The following is a 21946-nucleotide window of genomic DNA, read 5'->3' on the forward strand; positions in this document are numbered from 1 at the left end:
AGTGGAGAGGATCAGGCCTTGTTTATTTCTAATTATAATATGCATATATGCTGAGACAGTTGCTCAGTGCATAGGAGTTTGGTGAGGAGTGAAATACATTCATGTATCTGACAACATTTCTCCTGCTATATAATTCTGATAAATTGGCATGTGGCTCACTTCCCTCCAAAATATAGTCTTGGACAAGATTAAGTAATTAGCTGGTAGAAGATGCAAAGAAACTTCATGCATTTTATTCTCTGCTCCCTGTTTGACTGAACAAAAACTTTAAGCATGGAATTTGAATAGTATAGGCTATCTTAGTACGCTCATGCAAAGAGCGATCCATAATATGATTGTTTGGTTCTAATAGAATGTGCCTTTAAAGCAAGTTGAGAACTAAGGAGAAATTTCTTGACAGTGAGAATGACTTGCCTCCAGAAGTTGTGGGTGCTCCAACACTGGAGGTTTTCAAGAAGAGATTGGACAAATATTTGTCTGAAATGGTATAAAGTCTCCTGCAGGGACTTGAACTACGGGTATAAGATCTTCAAGGTCCCTTCCAGTTCTGTTATTCTGTTATTCAAGCTTTTGTCACTTGTAAATCTGGGTTCATGACTTGAAGCATGCACCTACCTGAATTACTTTCAAAAAAGTTTATGAACATGGTGTACTGTCTGATTTGATCATAAAAAGAGTCCTAATCATGAAAATCAAAATGAAATGGAGCTTGTAGAATATACAATTATGCATTTGCACAACATGCGTGATGATATGAAATAATTATTTAAATGATACACATGTTCAAGAGTTCATAATGTACGGTACACTCTGATAATTCTAGTGACATTATCTTAAGGCAAAGACTGCTATTTTAACAAGCCCATTTTAAAAATAATATAAGGACCGCAAAGTCTCTTATCAAAGTTAAGAGTCTGATTTGTGCAAAAATTCTCCTGCTTACAATCCATTTCTTTCAATTGAGAGGCATTTGATCCAGAAAAAAAAAAAATTCTCCAAACCTCAGATTTTTTTTCAATCTGTATTTGATAAATCTTCCTGGGAAATTGTTATGTATAATAGAATTAGGTTCCAAAATGCATACAATGACTCAGGGAAAAATAATGCCACTTTGATCAGCAGTACAAATGGACTGTGTTAAAGTTCAGATAATCTGTAAAACCATAAACCTGTCCTACTCTTTGAACCTTCATGCTTTTTCAGAGAATAGGCCTGATTTTTTTCTCTTCCCTTTTTGAAGGAAAATTTGAATTCATCATACTTTCTGCAAATGACAGATAATTAGGCTATTATACTGATTTCACCATCAAAGAGTTACGGCAAGATGGACATTTTAAAAAATTGCCCTCTATTATTAGCTGACATGAGGAACTTTTTAAGAGTGAGTTAAACTAATCAAGCATTCACACACACTTCAGTGGGTGATAAGTGTAACAGTTCAGCAAAGAGTGTGGTATATTATCTGGCATTGAAATAGGAAGCTTATCATATTAAGGGTGAAATTTATAAGGCCAGCTTCCAACTTAATTTAAAGAGATTTAACATTGAAAGGTATGCCTTTCTGGATCTAAGGCAACTATCATGATGCACCTGATCTTTATGATCTGCTATCTCCCAGAAACTTGGAAGAGATCTGGCAAAAATCTGTGTTGACCTAGTGCTATACAACGTAAGGAAATCTGAGACAGATCAGTAGGGAAGCAGAAGGCTGAGGCAAACTGATCAGATTCAGGCAAGGAAAATATAATCTGGAATGCACACGGAGAATGCACAACTATCAAAAAAATATTGAGACTCTAGAAAAAGTGCAGAAAAGAGTAACAAAGATGATTAGGGGGACTGAAGGCCAAAACATATGAAGAACGGTTACAGGAACTGGGCATGGCTAGTCTAGTGAAGAGAAGGACCAGGGGAGACAGGATAGCAGTGTTCCAATATCTGAGGCGCTGTCACAGAGAGGAGCGGGGGTCAGCCTATTTTCCAAAGCACCTGAAGGCCAGACAAGGAATAATAGATGGAAACTGATCAAGGAGAGATTCAACCTAGAAATAAGGAGAAGTTTTCTGACAGTGAGAACAATCAACCAATGAAACAGTTTGCCTTCAGATGTTGTGGGAGTTTCATCACTGGAAGCTTTTAAGAACAGACTGGACATTTCTGTCAGAAATGGTGTAGGGTCTCCTGCTTCGGTGGGGGGGGGGTTGGACTAGGTGAGGCCCCTTCCAATTCTATTATTCTGAAATCTGAAAAGTTCAGAGAAGAATCAGAGAGGATGATGAAGCTGAAGGCAGAAGAAGGGAGTCAGAAGCAAGCAGCTTGAGAAAGACAAGATGAGATTCTGGCAGAAGAGGAACTGGGGTGGGGAAATAGCTACCAAATCTTAAAACCTGAAGGGCTGCAAACTGTAGGCCAGGGGTGTCAAACTGCTGGCCCATGGACGGATGCATCACCAGGAATCCGTGCCCACCCCGTTGGAAAAAGCTCCGATATGTCATGCAGCGTTATGTGAAATCACGAGTTTGACATGTCTGCTGTAGGCTAATTATGAACTGATGATCTCTCTTATCTATACAACAAGATGGGGAAGATTGGTTTGTAACATCGGCAATGGTATATGTTTTACTATGGAACTGGGACTTCATTAAGTGCCTCTTCTATCTGCTCCTCTTCCACGCTCCGTATTTATTAATGTATCTGCTTCAAAGGCTCTTACTTAACAAAGTAGCTTCAGATCAAAGTGTGCATGTGATGCTCTTCACTTGGTTTTCGCTTTGGCATTCACTATTTTTTTTAATATCTTTTGAAATTTGGGATCAGAGGACTGCAAAGCAGATGGGAGGGGGGGGGGTCATTTCTGCCATGAATGGAATCTTAATTGAAAACCTCTCCTGGCTTTTTACTGTCTTTGTATTGTGTATTATTGTTCTAATAATCTATGTACAGGTAATCTTCGATTTACAACGGTTCATTTAGTGACCGTTCAAAGTTAAAACAACTGAAAAAAATGACTTATGACCGTTTTTCACATTTGCAGCATCCTCTTGGTCATGTGATTAAAATTCGGATGCTTGGCAACTGACTCATATTTATGACAGTTGCGGGGTCCAGGGGTCATATGATCAGCTTTTGTGACTTTATGACAAACAAAGTCAATGGGGAAGCCAGATTCACTTAACAACAATGTTATTAACAGCTGCAATGATTCACTTAACAAGTGTGGCAAGAAAGGTCACAAAATAGGGCAAAACTCACTTAACAAATGTTTCACTTAGCAACCTAAATTTGGGCTCAATTGTGATCATAATTTGAGGACTACTTGTACTTTTTAAACTTGTTTTAATACTGGAATTTCTGTGCTCTGTCTCCACTGGTTGATCGATGTGTTATGTCCAAACTACAATTATTCCAAAGATACAATAGGAGTAACATTTAAAAATTTTAAAACAAACACGAGGGACTCAATACAAATTAAGTAGGGAGTGGGAAGTCCTTACACATATGTAAGAAAACTAGGCAAGTTGTTGGAAGTAAAAAAACAGGAACAGAAATAAAATGTTTAATAACTATTTCCAGAGAGGAAAATTGTTCATTTTTTCTTATATCTTATAAAAATTCAAGCACAAAAATTTATGAGAAGGGCGTGTATTACTTTCTTTCATTCCCAAAAACATCACTATCACTATAATTTATTGATTCTCTATGTAATTGAAGTGATTATTTTTTTTATTTTCCAAAGCTGTAACAAAGTATGCAACATTGCTGCTATTTATGTGGTATTAGCATGCTTTTTAAAAAAAAAAGAGAAAACTTTTCTGACTATTCATTTTTTTTAAAAAAAAATATGTGGTAGACAATTTAATTCATCTTGTGTATCCACTCTTGCAGATATAAAATATAATCAGTATAAAATCATGACTATTTCCCAAGATAGCTGCTGAACAGTAAGTGTTTTTTTCTCTTTTGCCAATGTTCTGCTGTTTTTGCTGCCAAAGCTGGCTCTCTGGTAGTGCTGCTCCCTGGATTTAAATGAGAGCAAGATGACTTTTGGACACCATGGACGCACCTGGGAAGGGGAGTCTTGAAGATTTAATTCCCTGTGGGAGTGGTTGGAAAGTCACCTGACTTTTTTCCCCCTTTCCCTTTTGATTTATGTTGTTTTGAATAACGTTCACTATTAGGAATTCCATAAGGAAACATCATGTGCTCTTGGATGATGAAAGTGCTTTCATTTGATTTACATTAATGTTGGACCCTCACCACAGAGCTTTTGCATTTTATTAATTTGCAAAATATTTGCAGCTATTTTTTATTTTTCTTTTCATTGTGGATCAGAATATTCAGAAACTATCTTCCTTGTTTTTTTAATTATTTCTTCACTTTGCTTCAGCATTCTTGGTTTTCTGATAAGTTACATCGAGCAATAATGTATCAGTTTACATACAAGCAAGCGTGGTTGATACCTGGAAAAAAACCATTTGGTAACATGCAATTTTTAGTTGAAAACTCTTTTAAAAAGTTTGATGAAATGATGATGGTTGTGGAAAATATTCAGATGCATATAGGTCTGGATAAACTAGGTCACGGGTGTCAAACTCACCACATCACATGATGTGTTGCGATGTATTGTGACTTTTCTTGCATTGCCTTGCTGGCAATGGGGTGGGCGTGGCTTCAGTATGATGAAACCGGCTTGCGGGCTGGCAGTTTGACACCCCTGAACTAGATTCGCAAAAGGAATGTGATTTGAAGGATCCAAACCCGTTGGAAAAAAACATGGACTATACAGACTTAGAACTAACTGAGTTGATTGTATATGCCTCTCTGAAGCTCAAGCCTACATTTGTTTACAACAGCAGAAGTTTGATTAAATGGAGAAATGATAAATTAGTTTTCCTTAGGAGGATTGAGGAGATTGGGGAATGGATTTATCAGAATTAGAAACCATTTTCATCTGGACTTTATTGGGAAAATAGACCAGTTGTGGAGACTGTATTTATTATATTTAATCAGAAAACAATTGATAAAAGATGGTATTTGATCCAGGACGAATTACTCCTAAATCTTGAGATGATTTGGAGTAGATAAGATGCTGTGGTAAATTTTCTATGAGTTAATTACAATAACAGTTTGTTAACAGAGAATTTTGAAACTTTAACCTTGCTTTTCTTATTATTGTTGTTCTTCTTGTAAACTATTTTGTCATTAATATAGTATAATTTGCTATATTATACTATATTAAGTATTTTATTTAGTAGTTTTAAAAATTGGGGGGCCTATTTCCAAAGGGTGGGAAACTAATACTGTAGTAATGTATTAATTAGTATTCAACTAGGGGGCATAATATGTGTATATGTGTTATTATTTTTTAAAATGCATTTATTTCAATGTCTTGTTTGCTTTGTGTTTTTTATTTTTTATTTTAACTTTTTAGAGTTTTGTAGTTTAACTTTTTTTGAATAAAATAAGAATAGAGCAAAAAATATAAAATTATATCATCATGCTGTGACGGATTCATGTACCAAAACTTTCTTCCATGTTGTTTGCATGAGATCAGTGAGAAAAAGAGAAGTTATAAGTAGAATTGTTATCTCTCAGCGCCAAATTTTCAGATTGCTCCTGTAAATGAAATAATAGTCATAAAAAGGCTATCAATATTTATGATAGAGAAACAAGAGAGTGATAATCTATGAGCCAAAAACCCAACCTATGTTAAAGCAACTGAAAAGACATCATTCTATTGGATGGTACAAGCTTAGGTTCCCAACCTGGTATTTTCTGACTAAGCCACTCAAAGTTACCAGGAGCTTCTTTGGATTTGTATGTCAAACCTGGAAGATTAATGATTTATTCTTCACTGTAGCATATTATTGATGTATTACCCTGTGGAGCAGGAGACCGCACATATAGAAACCTCACTAGCCATAACCATTTATCCCATCAAATATAATGAAACTGAAAATTTAGCCAATGGAAAATCTGGAAGAGTAATTTTTGTGCAGCTGTACAAAATACAATTAAAATGTGTAATGTAGTGCTAAATCCATGGATCATATAAACCTTTGCTGAATTATAGATTTTTTTTTAATTCAAGGAATAGAATTGACTTGTTTTTTCTGCATGGTATCATACTTGGCAGTAAATCACTCTGAATGTAAGGCTGACACATAATTATTTAGCAACAGAAGAGAATGTGTGTGTGTGTGTGTGTGTGTGTGTGTGTGTAGGCTGTTGGTTTAATCTCCAGGCTTGGTAATCAGGTTGCAAACATTTTGTCTCTGCTTGGGAGGGGGGGACATCTTCAGTGCAGTTTGAATTGTTTGGCATGTTGCTTCTGGTATTTCAGTTGAAGCAGCTCTCTCACTCTCAGTGGTTAGTAGGCGGGATCGATGTCAATGTGTCTGTTCACTGATTGGTTGGTGGAGAACCAGGCCTTAAGGAATTCTCTTTCTCTCCTTGACTTTGCTTGGGTTATAATTGTGGTCCCAGTTAGATCAAACTTGTGTCCTTCCGAGTCCTTGTGGATGGACATGAGGGACAATGGGTCGTCTCTTTTGATAGCCAGGGAATGCTTGTGCAGTCTGGTAAATAGCTTTTTTCCTGCTTGGTCCACATAGTTCTTTTCACAGTTGTTGCACTGGACTTGGTATACGACATCTGATCTTTGATTTGTTTCTGTTGGCTCTTTAGGTTTTGATAGGGTCTGTCTGAGAGTTGTGGCTGCTTTGTGGGCTACTGTGAGGTCATGTTGGTGTAGTAGTCTTGCTGTCATCTCTGAAATGTTCTGTATGTAATGAATTGTGATTCGTTTGGTCATTTGCTGTTCCTGTTGCAGTTGTTGTGTTGTTTTGAGTGTTTGTGTTGTTTGTGTGTAGGGAATCTCCGGATGAAGTTTCATGGATATCCGTTTCTCTCAAAGACTCTGTATAATTAAGGTGACCAACTGTCCTCCTTTAGGGAGGACAGTCCTCCTTTTTTAAGTTCTGTCCTCCCTCAAAAAGTGTCCTCCTACATGTCCTCCTTTTCGATATTTGAAGATTAATCTGCAGTGTTCTCATAGAACACTCAGAATGGCGTTCCGGCACCTTTTTTGATGTTTTTTTTTCAACTTTTGCATGAGCTGTGCTACTCCCCCTATTGGTTTTCAAAAGCCAATAGGAACTGCTGCTGAGTGCGCCAAAACACCCGGCCAGCAAACTTTACACATGTAAGTTGTCTGCAGCAAAGGTAAATTGGCAGGAACTTTGCACCCCTCCCTGCTACCCAACTACACCATCTCCTAGTTAGTCCCAAAGATACCTGGAGGAGACTGGAGCAGCAATGCCATGGTAACTTTCTCTTGATCTTCAGCCCTGCTAGGGCAATAATGGCTGTGGTGTAAGAGGCAGGGGCAGCGGGGCTGCTGCGGGTGTGTGTGTGTGAAGGGCGGTGGTGGCCAGTTGTCTCCCATGCTGTGAGAGCTGCAGGGCCTGCTCTACATGGGCTGTGCAGGGTGGGCGGTAGTGCTGGCGGGGCGGCTGCAGGTGGGGTGTGTTGATGGTGGGCTGCCCCCCGGGGCTGGAGCTGGCACAGCTGGTGCTTTGGGAGCCGCAGGGCCTGCTCTACATGGTGGGGAAGCAGTGCTGGTGGGGCAGCTGTGGGTGGGGGCGCAGCATGTAAGCATAATTACAATATAAAATGTTATTGTTACAAATGTTTTTTATTATGCATTTATGATATTATAGTGTATTCTGTATTATTGTTGCAATGAATAAGATGTTTCTTTTATTTACGATATTTTTTCTTCAATTTATTTGTGTCCTCCTTTTCATTGTAAAAAAGTTAGTATAATTGTCTCTGTTCTGCTGATCTGGCTTCTGTGGTGTTGCAATGGGATTCTGCTCTTCTGAAAAGTGTTCTGACATAGCTTTGTTTGTCGCAGTGGGGGTGGTTGCTGTGGAAGTTGAGGATTTGGTCTCTGTGTGTTGTCTTTCTCTATATGGATGTTAGAAGTTAGCCATTGGTAGTTCTGATTATAAGGACGTCCAGGAATGGCAGTTCATTGTTGTTCTCGGTTTCCATCATGAATCGGATGTCTGTGAAGATATTGTTTATTTTTTGGTAGGTTTGGTTGGTTTGGTTGCGCTTAATTATAACGAAGTCATCATCCACGTAATGTACTCATAGCTTGGGGTTTATTTGTAGGAGGATAATTTCTTCAATTTTTTTGCTGATGACTATATATATTCAGATAGACATTTGTCTGAAATGGTATAGGGTTTCCTGCCTGAGCAGGGGGTTGGCCTAGATGACCTCCAAAGTCCCTTCCCTCATCATCATCATCATCATCATCGTCGTCGTCGTCATCATCATCATCATCATCATTATTATTATAATATCAGGGTTGAACTGAGTAGTCCTTGGTGCATAATATTCAGATTATTTCTACATTGATACACTATGTATTTTCGATGGGGAAAAAAATCAGGAAATGGAAAGTCCAGATATTTCCTGTGGAAATTTAATGCAAGGAGCATTTGAATGGTTTAAAATCACTAGAATGGGAGGGGGAAATCCTTCCATAAATTATTTAAAACAAATTATTCCCAGAGAGTATCAGAACTTGATTTTGCCATTGTTTGTTCTAGGATGTATGTTGTTCTTTCATAAACAAATTTACACGTGCTGTTCAAGCATGAAATAAGTTTATGCTACTTGGAACTGATGCAGCATTGAATATAGGAGTTGTATATGCACTTAAATTTCAAATCAATACAGAGTTTGATTGTACAAACATAATTTGACATAACTTGTAAAGATGACAATCGGGCCACGTGGCGGGATGACTTTGATACATAGTAGTATATAATCATAAAAAGTATTGTCTTCTTATGATTTGAGATCCAGAACTTGGTTTCGGAGGTAATAACTAATATTAAAAAAAAATCCTGAACTTCACCCATGCATCTAAGTTAGTTTTCTGGTATTGGAAATTGAAGAAAATAAAGTGTGATAGGAATTGGAAAGAGAGAGAAAGACACACACACATACACACACACACACACACACACACACACACAGACACACACACACAAAGAGACAGAGACACACAGAGAGAAACAGAGAGATATAGAGAGATTCTAAATAGTACATCTCTTTTTAATGTTTAAATTGTGCCCTAATACAGTCAGCAAACTTGAGACTATTTCTCACCCTGTACTGTTATGCTAATAGAAGAAGGGGACGACAGAGAATGAGTGGCTGGATGGAGTCACTGAAGCAGTAGGTGTGAACTTAAATGGACTCCAGAAGATGGTAGAGGACAGGAAGACCTGGAGGAACATTGTCCATGGGGTCGCAATGGGTTGGACACGACTTCGCAATTAACAACAACAACAACAACAACTGTTATGCTTTATTTAATTATGGTTTGTCATTAAATCATTATTGTCTGGGTTCATAGAATAGGCTATTAAGAAACAATATTTAGTAAGTGAAATAATTGTATTCACACACATTGCAAAATCAAGTCAATCAAACCATATGTGATTTTGTTTAAACCCAGTCTGAAATTTCATGCATTTGGCATTCAACATGCACATTTAAGAAAGAAATGCCATGTTTTCAAACAGTTGTCAAATTTGTAGAGAGTTACATTGATTCAATATAAAATGTTACATAAAGTGTGTGCATGTATACACATAAAATAAGAGTTTTAACCACAAGAGGCAGTCAAGACTAAAGCTGTTTTCTTCCACTAAAAACTTTGGCATACATTCCTCCTCCCAAAAATGCAAAGGAAAACTCCAACTCTCCAAAGGAATTTTCCACAAGACAAAAGCAACAATAGAAAATGATGACCTTGGGATGGCGCCCGGACGTCAAACAGTTTGACTATTGTATAGAAGTACAGCTGACTTTTGCATAGGAAGCAATCATAGCTGATTAGATATTACCAATTCCTGCCTTAACTCTCCCCTCTCCATTGGTACTAGCTCATTCAATATGGTACTAGCTCATTCACTATCCCTATCAGCCAAAGCACAACCATATTAGACACACTGAGATGAAAGTCTGGCATGCTGAATTTTGTAATTTTATGGTTTCTATATATTGTGAAGATATCAATTGTTTAAATAACTGCCTATTTTATGTCACAGATGGCAAAAAAAATCATAAATCAGGCAGTGCACAATGCCACATTATCTATATATGTTGAATGAACAGTGTTATTTCTGTTTTTTGAACATTTAAGGAACATTCCCCTCCCCCTTGCAATAAAGTGAGCATTCGGATTGGATCTGTGCTTTGCAAAGGAGCTTATATACTATCAGAGCTGCATGGTTTAATTAGCCAAGGAGACATATAATTGCTTAAGTGACTTTTCCACCCATTCGAGAACACTTGGAATTAAAAAGCAGCAAAAGGCTCAGATTTTTTTAAAAAAAAATCTCTTTGAAAGTCCTAGCTCAGTGATGGCGAACCTTTTAGAGACCGAGTGCCCAAACTGCAACCTAGAACCCACTTATGTATCATCAAGTGCCGGGTGGGTGTGGCCCATTGGGTGGGCATGGCTACAGTGGTAATGGCAGACTGGGTGGGACTAAAAAGTTCAATCAATCAATTTCAACTTTGCGAGATCTTTTTTTTTCCAGCAAGAAGTTGAAATTGGTTGATTGATTAAACCTTTTTTTTTTTTTTTTGCACACGGCCGTGGAGGCCTAAAGTGAAAAGGTTTTATAAAACCCAGTTGAAGGTCTAGGACTAGGGCAATAGTGCACATGTCCACAGAGAGGGCTCTGCTTGCCACCTGTGGCAAGTGTGCCATAGGTTCGCCACCACGGTCCTAGCTTGTTGAAGAGTCAGGTAACAATGGGAAAATTTGCCCACTCTGATGGTACCTAACTAGCAACTTACATAGTTAAGCAACAATGGTATATTATCTCAGAACATAAAGAGAAAAAGGGAAAATAAAATAACAACAACAACAAAACAGTTGGATAGTGGATGTGGCAATGCCTGAAGACAGCAGAATAGACAAGAAAGAGCTGGATAAGATAACAAAATACAAAGACCTACAAATAGAAATAGAACTACTGTGTCAAAGGCGAGCAAGGGTAGTACCAATAGTAATAGGTTCCTTGGGTGCAATTCCAAAACAAGTGGAGCACCACTTGGACAGCACTGGCATTGACAAATTTGCCATCAGTCAATTGCAAAAGGCAGTCTTACTAGGAACAGCTTCCATCCTGCGACGATATCTATAATGCCATTAATTCAAACATCCACATCTGCCTATCCTGGGTCTTTGGTAAGGACTCAGTAGGTAGACAAAAATGCTAAATCCAGTCTGAACATCTGGCTGACTGTGCAATGATGATTAGTAATCATAATCATAATAATACAGGTAGTCATCCACTTACAACAATTCAAAGTTACAACGGCACTGAAAAAAGTGACTTATGACAGTTTTTCATACTTATGACAATTGCAGCATCCCAATGGTCATGTGATCAAAATTTGGATGCTTGGCAATTGGTACATATTTATGACGGTTGCAGTATCCCAGGGTCATATGAACACCTTTTGTGACCTGATAAGCAAAGACAAAGGGGAAGCCGAATTCACTTAACAACCTTGTTAATAATTTAACAACTGCAGTGATTCACTTAACCACTGTGACAAGAAAGGTGGTAAAATGATACAAGACTCACTTAACAACTTTCTAGCTTAGCAACAGAAATGTTGGGCTCAACTGTAGTTGTAAGTCAAGGACTACCTTTACAGAAACATTGGCTGGGCTCTTGATCTGGTAAGGGAGAAAGTCACTGTCTCCCGGAGGGCCTCTTATGAAAATCCATGTTTGATTGTGGTACCTCCACGGCATTTATCAGCCATGGCGACTGACAAGATTGGAAGCTTGATCCCATGGGCCACTTTTAGCCTTGGTCTTGCCAGCTGCTGAGTCTTTTACACAATCACCGTGAACGAATCTGGCTCTGGGAAAGCTCTTTGGCTCTGACAAGCATAAAAAAAATCTTTTTCCCAGTAGGAGGATTTCCATGCTATTATACTGCAAGCTTGTCAAGTCTTATTGATTCCTTATAACTTAAATGAATGCCCACTGCAGCGACTTCTGACAGCTTTGTGGTTAACTCCTTTATAATGAGTGTTACAGAAGTAGCCATTAGTTTTTCAGCGACATCACTTTCTCTGGAGTTAGACATGTTTTGAAAGGAAATCCTTCAGTCATTTTGTTTTCTACAGATTATGTCTGCCACCAAACAAACATGATGTATGAGCTAAAGAAGAATGCAAACGTTCTATCATTTGATTTTCAAAATTAATAACCTTGGAATGAAATATAATCAGAGGTAATAATGAATAATGAAGAATGCTAATGTAGCTAACAAATCCTTTCAAATTGGAAGCTCTGTTTCAAAAATGTACAGTCTGTTTAATTTCAAATAAGAAAAGGAAGTAATTCATCAAGACAGAATTGACCCATGATGATTATATGGACATATTATTTAGTTTGTTGGCAACAATACTGAAAATCTCTGTCATTACGTTCTACTGGGCTTTTTTTTTTTTACTTCTTCTCTGGCTACAGAATTTATATTTCCATTTTCTTTGCTCAGAGTACTAAGTTATTGTGTCCTCAGGGAAGGTAAAATAAAAGTCAAGATGATGGTCACAATTGCACAATTGAAGCTTTTTGTGTGTGATGTTTACACATGTAACAAAAGGGAAGATCTTTATGGCTATGGCTGCCATCTTTGTCATTTTGATCTCCACCCTGAGGCTTCTGTTGATTAAACAGTCAGTGGTTCAAAAGTAACATGTCTCTACTTTTCGTTAAAGCATTCTTCTTTTTTTCGGATTCGTGAATGAGATTGAAAAACAAAGAGACTGGAACCCATTCCACCATGCTTAATTTTATTTATTTGTTTGTTTGTTTGTTTTGAAAACCATCAAGATAAGCTAGATGTTGAGCAAGATGAACATAGGCTCAGATTTCTTGGTATTGCCAAAAGAAGGTATATTAAAAAAAAAAATTAAAGCAGAAATGCCAATGTCAAAGGCACCTATTACTATTGGTACTACTCTTGCTTGCTTTTGCCACAGTCTTTCTATTTCTATTTGTAGGTTTTTGTATTTTGTTATCTTCTCCAGTTCTTTCTCATCTATTCTGCTGTCTCCAGGCACTGCCATGTCCACTATCCAGACTTTTTTGTCTTTCTTATCGACAATTGTTAAGTTCAGGGTGTTATGTTGCAGGTGCTTGTCTGTTTGAATTCTGAAGTCCCAGAGCAGTTTAATTTTATCATTTTCCATGACTTTCTCTATTTTATGATCCCACCAGTTCTTGCTTACAGGCAAATGATAATTCTTGCAGATCTTCCAGTGCACCATTATTGCTACTTTGTCATGCCGCTGCTTGTAGTCAGTCCGGGCGATCTTCTTGCAGCAGCTTACCAGGTGGTCCACTGTTTCTTCAGCTTCTTGGTCCACTGTTTCTTCAGCTTCTTTGCCTAGGTGGCACTTACTGTCTGTTGCTGTCTTCTCAATTTTGACTTTATATGCATTTGTCCTTAAGGCTTGGTCTTGTGCAGCCAGAATTAGTCCCTCAGTCTCTTTCTTCAATTTGCCAGGTCTTTTTATTATCTACTTTCCCAGCTATTTTTTTAATGTACTGGCCACGTAGTGCTTTGTCTTCCCATGCCTCTATTCTGTTCTTCATTTGGTCTTTCTTGTAGGCCAGATTGGTCTCTCCAGTAGTCAGTAAGCCTTCCTGACATACTAATTTCAGTGCATCTTCATCACTGTCCTTCAGATATTCTTCCAAATCCATTTCTTCTTCTTCAGCCATCTGGTGTACTTGCAGCATTCCACGCTCACCTATTTGCCTTTGTAGATAAAGTCTGTCAATGTTACTGCGTGGATGAAGGGCATGATTCATTGTCATTATTTTTCTGGTCTTCCTATCTATTGCTTTTAGTTCTGCTTGAGTCCAATCTACTATTCCAGCTATGTATCTACTGACTGGAATTGCCCAGGTGTTGACTGCCTTTATGTATTTCCTCCATTGAGTTTGAACTTTAAGATCTTCTTCACTCTCTTGATGTATTCACCTCTAATCTTTTTCTTGACTTCAGTGTGCTTGATGTTGTCAGCTTGAAGGATACCCAAGTATTTGTAGTAATCTTTCTCATCCAGACTCTTAATGTTATTTTCATGGGGCATCTTGATTCCTTCAGTTTTCACTATTTTTCTTTGTTTGATAGTAAGTGTGGCACACTTGTCCAAGCAAAACTCCATTGCAATATCTTGGCTATATATATGGACTGTGTTGAGCAGCGATTCTATTTCAGATGATGTTTTTCCATACTGCTTCAGATCATCCATGTAAAATATTATTATTATTATTGTTGTTGTTGTTGTTATTGTTACAAATGCTCCTGAAAACTAGTAGTTCCTTCCTATATAGCTTGGTGGATGTCAAAAAGCCACTACAAAAGCTGATATATAAATATTGCAATACCAATCTTGTCACATAATGTAAGTTCATTTAATAATGAGGCCAATACAAAGTGCATTTTCCCATTTTCTAGTCAATAATAGTCTAAATTAGCATCCTTCCATAGTCCAAGAAAGATCCATTATTTACCCACTTATTAGCTATCCCATTTCCCCCAGTGTTGTGCTGCAATACTGTGCTTGAACAGAAAAACCTGCAATATTGGAAACTAATAAGAACAAATATAATAGTAATCAAGAGTAAACTCAATAACAAGAAAATGTTACCTTTATTTCACTCATGGTCTTCTTGGGGAAAGCCTAAAAATAATCAATAGAAACCAGAATGATTAAAAAAAGATCTGGAAAGGAATCATTATAAGTTGCTGATAGAGAGAGAGATAACTTAATTTGGTGCTATTAAAAAAAACCCAGCATTTTTTAAATGAATCATACTCAAAGCAAGTATTTTAACAATGTTGTATTTCCAAGCACTATAGAGATAAATTAAATAAATAATACAGAGATGAATTAAATAAAGAAGAGTCCATTTTATAAAGCAGAATTGTTTACATGTATTTGAAAAGTGCAGGAAAAGCCTCAAATGAAAGTCTTTCTATTATTGTTCCTCATTGTGCTTATTGCATCCAATATATAATTAAAATTATACTTAATTTTCCTTTTGTTCTATATCAACAAGCTTGCAATGTTTGTGAAAAGAGATAAATTTTACTTTTCTCCTTATTGCTATAATGAGGACACATTTAGCCATTTTAGTGCTCTTCATATAGCAAAATGTTGCTTTCTTCTTTTTTTCCTCTGCCACACAAAGCACTCAATCCATTATGACTCTACTAACTGCTTAGAGTCACTGGGAGTTAGGCAGCCCACTATCCAATGGTGGGATTCAAATAATTTAACAACTGGTTCTTTGCAGGGGGGGAGGCAGAGGGGCAGGTGGGGGCGCTGCCATGAGGCAGATGGGGGAGAAGGGAGCTGCCCCATGCACCCCGCAACCGCCCTGTCGAGGGCCCCTGTCGCCAGGCCTACCACACCCTGACATCCATCGCACCTCACCTGTTCAGTAGTGACTTTTCCCACTTTCTCCTTCTTGCTTTCTTTGAACAGTTCTTTGCTCCCATTGCTGCTTTTTCAGTCCCAGAGTTTTGTCCAGAGCCTGTGTAGAGAGTGTTTGGAAACTAAGCCCCGCAGCGATTGGGTGGGGTGGGAACCATTCCCTCTGCTTTTGGACTGGCTCCGAAATGGGCTGGAAGTTGCAGCCCAGTCTGGCTTTGCAACAAGCAAGGGGATTGGAGGCATGTGAACGCACGCTAGTTTGACATCTCAAAAAAACAGGTTTTTTCCCACTGCTCCTGGATTTTCGCTGCCAGACTGTTTAACTTTCTTTAAAATTTACTTGATGCAGAAAGCGGATCCTTCCTATTCTACATCAAGTAAACTTTTAAAGAAAGTTAAACAGTCTGGCAGGGAAAATCGAGGACTGGGGAAAAAACCCTGTTTTTTTTAGATGCCAGTCTAGCGTGGCCAGATTGCAGCAAGCAAAGGATTAGAAGCACGTGAATGCATGCTAGTCTGGCTATTTCAGAGCCAGTTCCCCAAACTCAAGAAAAAAATTAGGTATCAGTTCTGCCAAACCGGTGCGAACTGGCTGAATCTCACTACTGCTGCTATCCTTTCAGCTTTGCTTACCCTTTGGTAAGATCCCTGTGCTTGGGGTTTTGAATTACTTCTTTCTTTTTGGAGAAGAACAAAGAATCTTGTTGCAGGTTTCCACATGGCTATCTGTTTTATTTCAACCCCCACTGGAGCCCCCTCAAACGTCATCTGTAGTATAATTGTGGTGGCATAATAACTGACAATCAGTGGCATGGTTTCTTGACATTTTGAGATAGGAAAGAAGCCCAAAATCTGTAGCAAAAGCCCTGAACTTGATTTTATCATTTAAAGAACAAAAATCCCCTATACTCAATAATATTCAGACTTCCAAACAAAACAACCATAACTAGAATGTGCAGTGAAATCCTTGCTGGAAAAGCTATATTTGACCATGATCATCCTGTTTTTTTTGTATCACTAATGAACAGGCACATGGTTAAAAGCTTCTTCCTATCAATGCCAGTCCCCATGAGTTCTTCAATTCTCTCATTCCAAGTGAGGAGCCATCCATTTGACAGATTGCCTTAGACCAAAATATATTGCCTGGTCTTACTCCATGACTAGGTCCAAAGGGACTCTGATCATCTAACTAGATCATTGGAACAACTACCATATTTTAGCAGTCACTCAAGGGGCAGGGGCAATAGCTTCTGTTTTCAGGCCTGTTCTTCCCTGTGAAACTCTGCCCAGTATCAACAATCAATACTACCACCTGCAATTTACTTTCCCAGTACCAAACCCATATTCATAGTCTGAAAGACAGTTAAATCCAAAGCTTCTGTGAATTGTATCTGTTATGGGGGGGCTCCAGTTCTCCAGTGAAGCTTCTTATCCAAAACACCAACTCTCCAGAGACCTCTACTTCATGTTACCTCATCCCTTTTCCAGATAGTTCAGCCAATAATAGAGACTGCTATCTGTTGCTGCTGCCGTTATGTTATTTAAATTTGTACATTGCCTGACTCACAGCAATTCTCAGTGGCTGGTATCAATGTCGCTCTGACATTGTAACTCTACCAAGGAGCCCCTGCTATCATGCCAAACAAAGTTACAGTACTGGTAAGACCAGACCATTCTGTTCTGCCATGCTAATAAGCTACACTAGTTACTTTCATCGAGTCCTTTTCCATGGTTTCCTCTCCTAGCCTCTACTTTTCATATTAATTCCAGCTCTGGAACTTCCTGATCTGGCTCTGTCCAAACTGATGCACCAAAAACGTTTGACACCACTCCAACACATCATCATCCATCCATCATCCACTACTTTAAATCAACATCCTAAACCATTCCACCAAGAGACCCTCTGAGAAAGCCACTACAGCCAGAGTCCATCATCAGGGGGAATAACAACAACTTCTGATAAAAAATAAGATTAATGGTTTAAAAAAGCATCAAAACGCTTATAGTAAAACACAGAATAAACCCATGCCAGTGTGCTGTTTTAATTATCAGATTCTGCTTTGTGCTCATGAAATCCTACTCTCTACAATGACAGCGTAATTTTATGTTGCTACATGTTTCATTTACTGTATGAAAAGCAGTCAACTTAATTCGGATGGAGAATTATGAAGATTTACCCTGGAGAAGTAGTAATAGCCAAAAGTTGGAAGGATTTGTTTTGAAAGAGGATCATTTTCTATTCAAGTACAAAAAGTACATGAACACTCCTAATATCCTTTGCACCTGATCTCCCTTGCTTGAACTCATACAGTACTGATTTAATGATTTAATCCTAGGCTAAGTAAATACCAATATAGTTAGGTAAGCAATAGGGTAGAAATTTCATCTTATTTCTGTGTTTTAATTCCTATCAAGAAGAATGATTTGCTGTTGGGACAGAACCTCCATGTTCTATCACAATATATTTCTGATATGAAACTAATGCTAAGCAAAAGAAGGTAGATATTCCTATCATTGATCTACCCAAGAGTCTACAAGTCCACATAGGGAGTATTAGCTTGGGACATTTGGAAAAAATGAGCTTTCTCTGTGGAACTTCAGTCTTTGAACAATGAAGGCCTTACTTCCTCTCTTTGAAACTTCTATTTGAAGCATATTCATATTAGTCCATCAGCTGATAAGCCTTCTAGAGTTCAGGTGTGATGAGATGTTGTGGCTAGTGGCTACTTTTATGGAAGCTTTGTAACCATCTATAGTAGGGCTTTTCAACCTTTTCACCCATTGTACCACTTTTTGGATATGGCAGTATCTGAGTACCACCAGTCACCTAGCAAGATGTCAAAAACTTGATGACCCCCCCCCAAAAGGAAAAAAGTGATAAAGTACAGGGAATCCTCGACTTACAACAGTTCGCTTAGTGACTGTTTGAAGTTACAATGGCACTGAAAAAAGTGCCCCCCAAGGCACAGCTGAGCAAGACACCTACCTGCCCACCCAGCGGCACTCTCATTCCCCTCCCCCACTAGCACTTTTCTAGGATGGTCGTGTACCACCTGGCAGCTGCCAATGTACCACATGTGGTACCCGTACCACTGGTTGAAAAGCCCTGATCTATAGAACTCTTCTCTGCATTCTGGATTAAAGTTTCCATCATGGTAGCTGGGAAATATGGGCACTGAAGACCTCAACATCAGGAAGGTAGCAGCTTGGTGAAGGTACTCCTCAAAGGATGAGTTTTTTTAAGGATCCTGGATCTCCAGGTGTTTCCTCAAGGCAATATTTAACAAGAAGCTCCTTAAAATTCCCCGTAATATAATTTGGAATGTCATGTCACATTTCTAACTCAGATTATATGTCACCTAATGTGCTTATTTTAACATACTTTTATACTATATCATCTCAAAATGGTTTATCAAAATAAACTGTAAAAACCATGAGTAATGTTCATATTGTTTTAATGTATAGTTTTAATACTGATATTTAAAAGTATAGGAGGTGGGTAGGGAGGAAAATTATGGAGAAATTATCTGGCATTCGTTTAGGGAGAATCTGAGTGAAGAGAGAAATCGTCTGTAGTAATATCTGTATCATGAATACCAGGAGTGAGAACATTCCAGGTTTTAGGAGCCACCAGAAAGAACTCCTTCCATGAAGCAGAAAAAAAAACCTTTGGAGTTCATGCAAACATAAAAGTCTTTCCTTCTTACTCAGAAGAGACCATGAAAGTCTCTCAGATCTGCTGAGAATATGCTGAAGCCCAACTGCTGTAGTCTACAGGTCATATACATATAGAATTTTACCTCAGTAATATTCATAATAAGCATAGAATCTGGACAGGGCAAAACATTGGCTACTTTTTTTTTTAAAAAAAGATTGAATGTTATTGTAAGTTTGGCCTACACTAAACAATATTCAAATGCTCATCATTTATTCATCAAAAATAAAGAAAACAGTATTCTCCTAATTTTCAAGCTAGAAAAGTGTTATGTAAGATTGGCTGAAAATCTACAGATTTCTGACCACTAAAATTGTTTCACTTGTTTAAAAATTCTCTCAAGAATAAAGCCTCTAATGCTCAAGAATTATCTAGTCTAGGTAAGCAGCAACATTATTATACTGTTTTCATAGGGTATGTGTTTGTGTGTTGGTCTTTTGAGATTGCGGGGATAGTTTATTTCCCTTTATATCTCTACAATATTTGCTTGGTCTACAAGTATCAGAAAGGAAAATAAATAGAAGCAAACTGGAGGGATTGGTACAAGGGTTTGTCAACACTGGGTGCTTGCAAACGTCTACTGCAGGCATGTCAAACTGCTGGCCTACGTGCCAGATGTGTCATGGCAAAACTGAGCCCACCCCATTGCCAGCAATGGGGAAAAAGTCCTGATATGCCACATGATGTCATGAGTTTGACACACCTGGTCTATTGTCTGGGTGACAATTCTTGATACCCTCCCTCTTTTAAGCATCTCAAGCAGGAGATTTTCTAAAGCCTTCTGGGCTACCATTGACTTGTATGGATATAAATTAATTAAATGTAATGAATATGTATGTTATCACAGATTCTTCATGTAGGAACACTTGTAATAGCTGCCACATTATGTGAGGAGAAAGGTAACAGTCTGATTCTTGGCTCAGTTCAATTCCCCATTTCTGTTAAATGAAATTAATTTAAACTGTACCCATTTCTAGAGTAGAGTATGGTAGGGTAGGGTAAAGTAGAACAGAACAGATTGGAACAGAACGGAACGGAATGAAATAGAATATTTTGCCAAATGTGATTAGATACATTCTTTCACACATTTGTCTATTCCCTGTATAAAACTTGTTGATTGTAGCTGTCACTTACATTTCTGGAGAAACATATTACACAGTGCATTTTAATCAGGTGCTTTATTTTTCATCTTATAGCAACTCACCAAAACCAAAAGAGCAATAGCAAGAGTGTGACATACTTTTAACTCTGAGCCTTACCAATTCTCATTTGCTCTTGCCAATTAAAAAATGGCCCCATCAAGTTAATTAGCTCAGCTGATTAATCTTCTCACTAAACTGACTGAAGCTTGAACCTCTCCGAGTTTTAAATATCCTTCAGTCTCATAATATGGTCTAGTGCTCTTCATTTATTATCCCGTGTCTGCCTTTTTGTCTTGGAACAAAGAAGGGAAGTACATCAAGAAAAAGCTGGTGCAGATGGAATTAGTATCACTAAGTAGAAGAAGTAATATCATGAGATCTTTAGACGAAAGCCAGTTTGAATGTACATTGTGTTTCAAGGCCCACTTCCTCTGCTCTGTACATCTTAAAAAGGACCATCCCACCTGCAGTCTGTCAAAACAAAAGAATGTGCAGCCCATGTGATGTTATCAGTCCTTCCTGTGGTATGGCAACAGTATCCTGGTTGTTTTATTGTGGAGAATTAGTAATTGTTTTCAAGAGAGTAATGACTCCATTGGGTGGGATTTCATGGCATCTACTTCAGTAGAAGTGGGTGGTCTTTGGAGGACATCCAGACACATGACACAATTTTCTGGCTGGGGAGGAACCAAGTATAGGAACACAGCCATCAAAGCCATTAGTAATAACAGAATTTCTAAGTCAGATTCATAAGATGAAGCCTTTTAACATACGGAGGGATAATTTCATCATTTAAGAAACTGCCTTGAACCAGATATCATCTTGATATACTCTTGAGTTCTAAATCAAGACAGAATGCTGTCTTTTTATGAACGTATTGTAGCACTTGTCTCGATCTCTTAATAATAATAATAATAATAATAATAATAATAATAATAGTAATAATAATAATAACAACAATAACAATAATAATAAAGTTGGGAGGGACCTTGGAGGTCGTCAAGTCCAACCCCCTGCTCAGGCAGGAAACCCTACACCATTTCGGACAAATGGCTATCCAGTCTCTTCTTAAAAACTTCCCGTATTGGAGCATTCACCACTTCTGGAGGCAGGTGTTCCACACCTCAACACTCTACATAATTTTACAAATGTAGCAATTTTAAGCTGTTTTAAATCTAAAGGTTTGGTTGTAATTTACATTGGTACAGTTATTAATATCTAAAGTGGACCAAAGGTGTCTCAAGAGGCTTTAGAGGGAAATACTAAAAAGTACATTGGTTCTCAAGAATATCTCTGAGGGAGTGATTATAGGAGCATATGGTTGTACTCCTCCAGGTCTGAATTTGTATTTGTTTTAACCAGGTTTATGGCTCACTGCTCTACATGTTTTGAAAATATAATAGTTCAGACCATGATATTATCAAGAATTTCAGAAATCTGATCTGGGAAAGACTCTGATTCTATTTCCATGTGTGGCATTATCTGTAGAGCTATAAGATTTGAAGTAATAAATAAG

At 38.0% G+C, this 21946-nt stretch overlaps 1 long non-coding RNA gene across 1 annotated transcript in view; it reads right to left on the reverse strand.

Moving 5' to 3' along the window:
• The window catches only part of LOC120299155, a 39377-nt gene extending 23624 nt beyond the window's left edge, over window positions 1–15753 (reverse strand). Inside the window, exons 1-2 of the long non-coding RNA XR_005554351.1 lie at window positions 15574–15753; window positions 14785–14817 (exon numbers count right to left, since the gene is read on the reverse strand). This is a non-coding gene — a long non-coding RNA (uncharacterized LOC120299155). The remainder of the gene's footprint in view (window positions 1–14784; window positions 14818–15573) is intronic.
• Window positions 15754–21946: the final 6193 nt, after the last annotated feature.

Source organism: Crotalus tigris, unplaced genomic scaffold (genome assembly GCF_016545835.1).
Source record: "Crotalus tigris isolate CLP2741 ecotype Arizona unplaced genomic scaffold, ASM1654583v1 scf7180000017611.44802233496:7321179, whole genome shotgun sequence".
In the NCBI taxonomy this organism is placed as follows: Eukaryota; Metazoa; Chordata; class Lepidosauria; order Squamata; family Viperidae; genus Crotalus; species Crotalus tigris.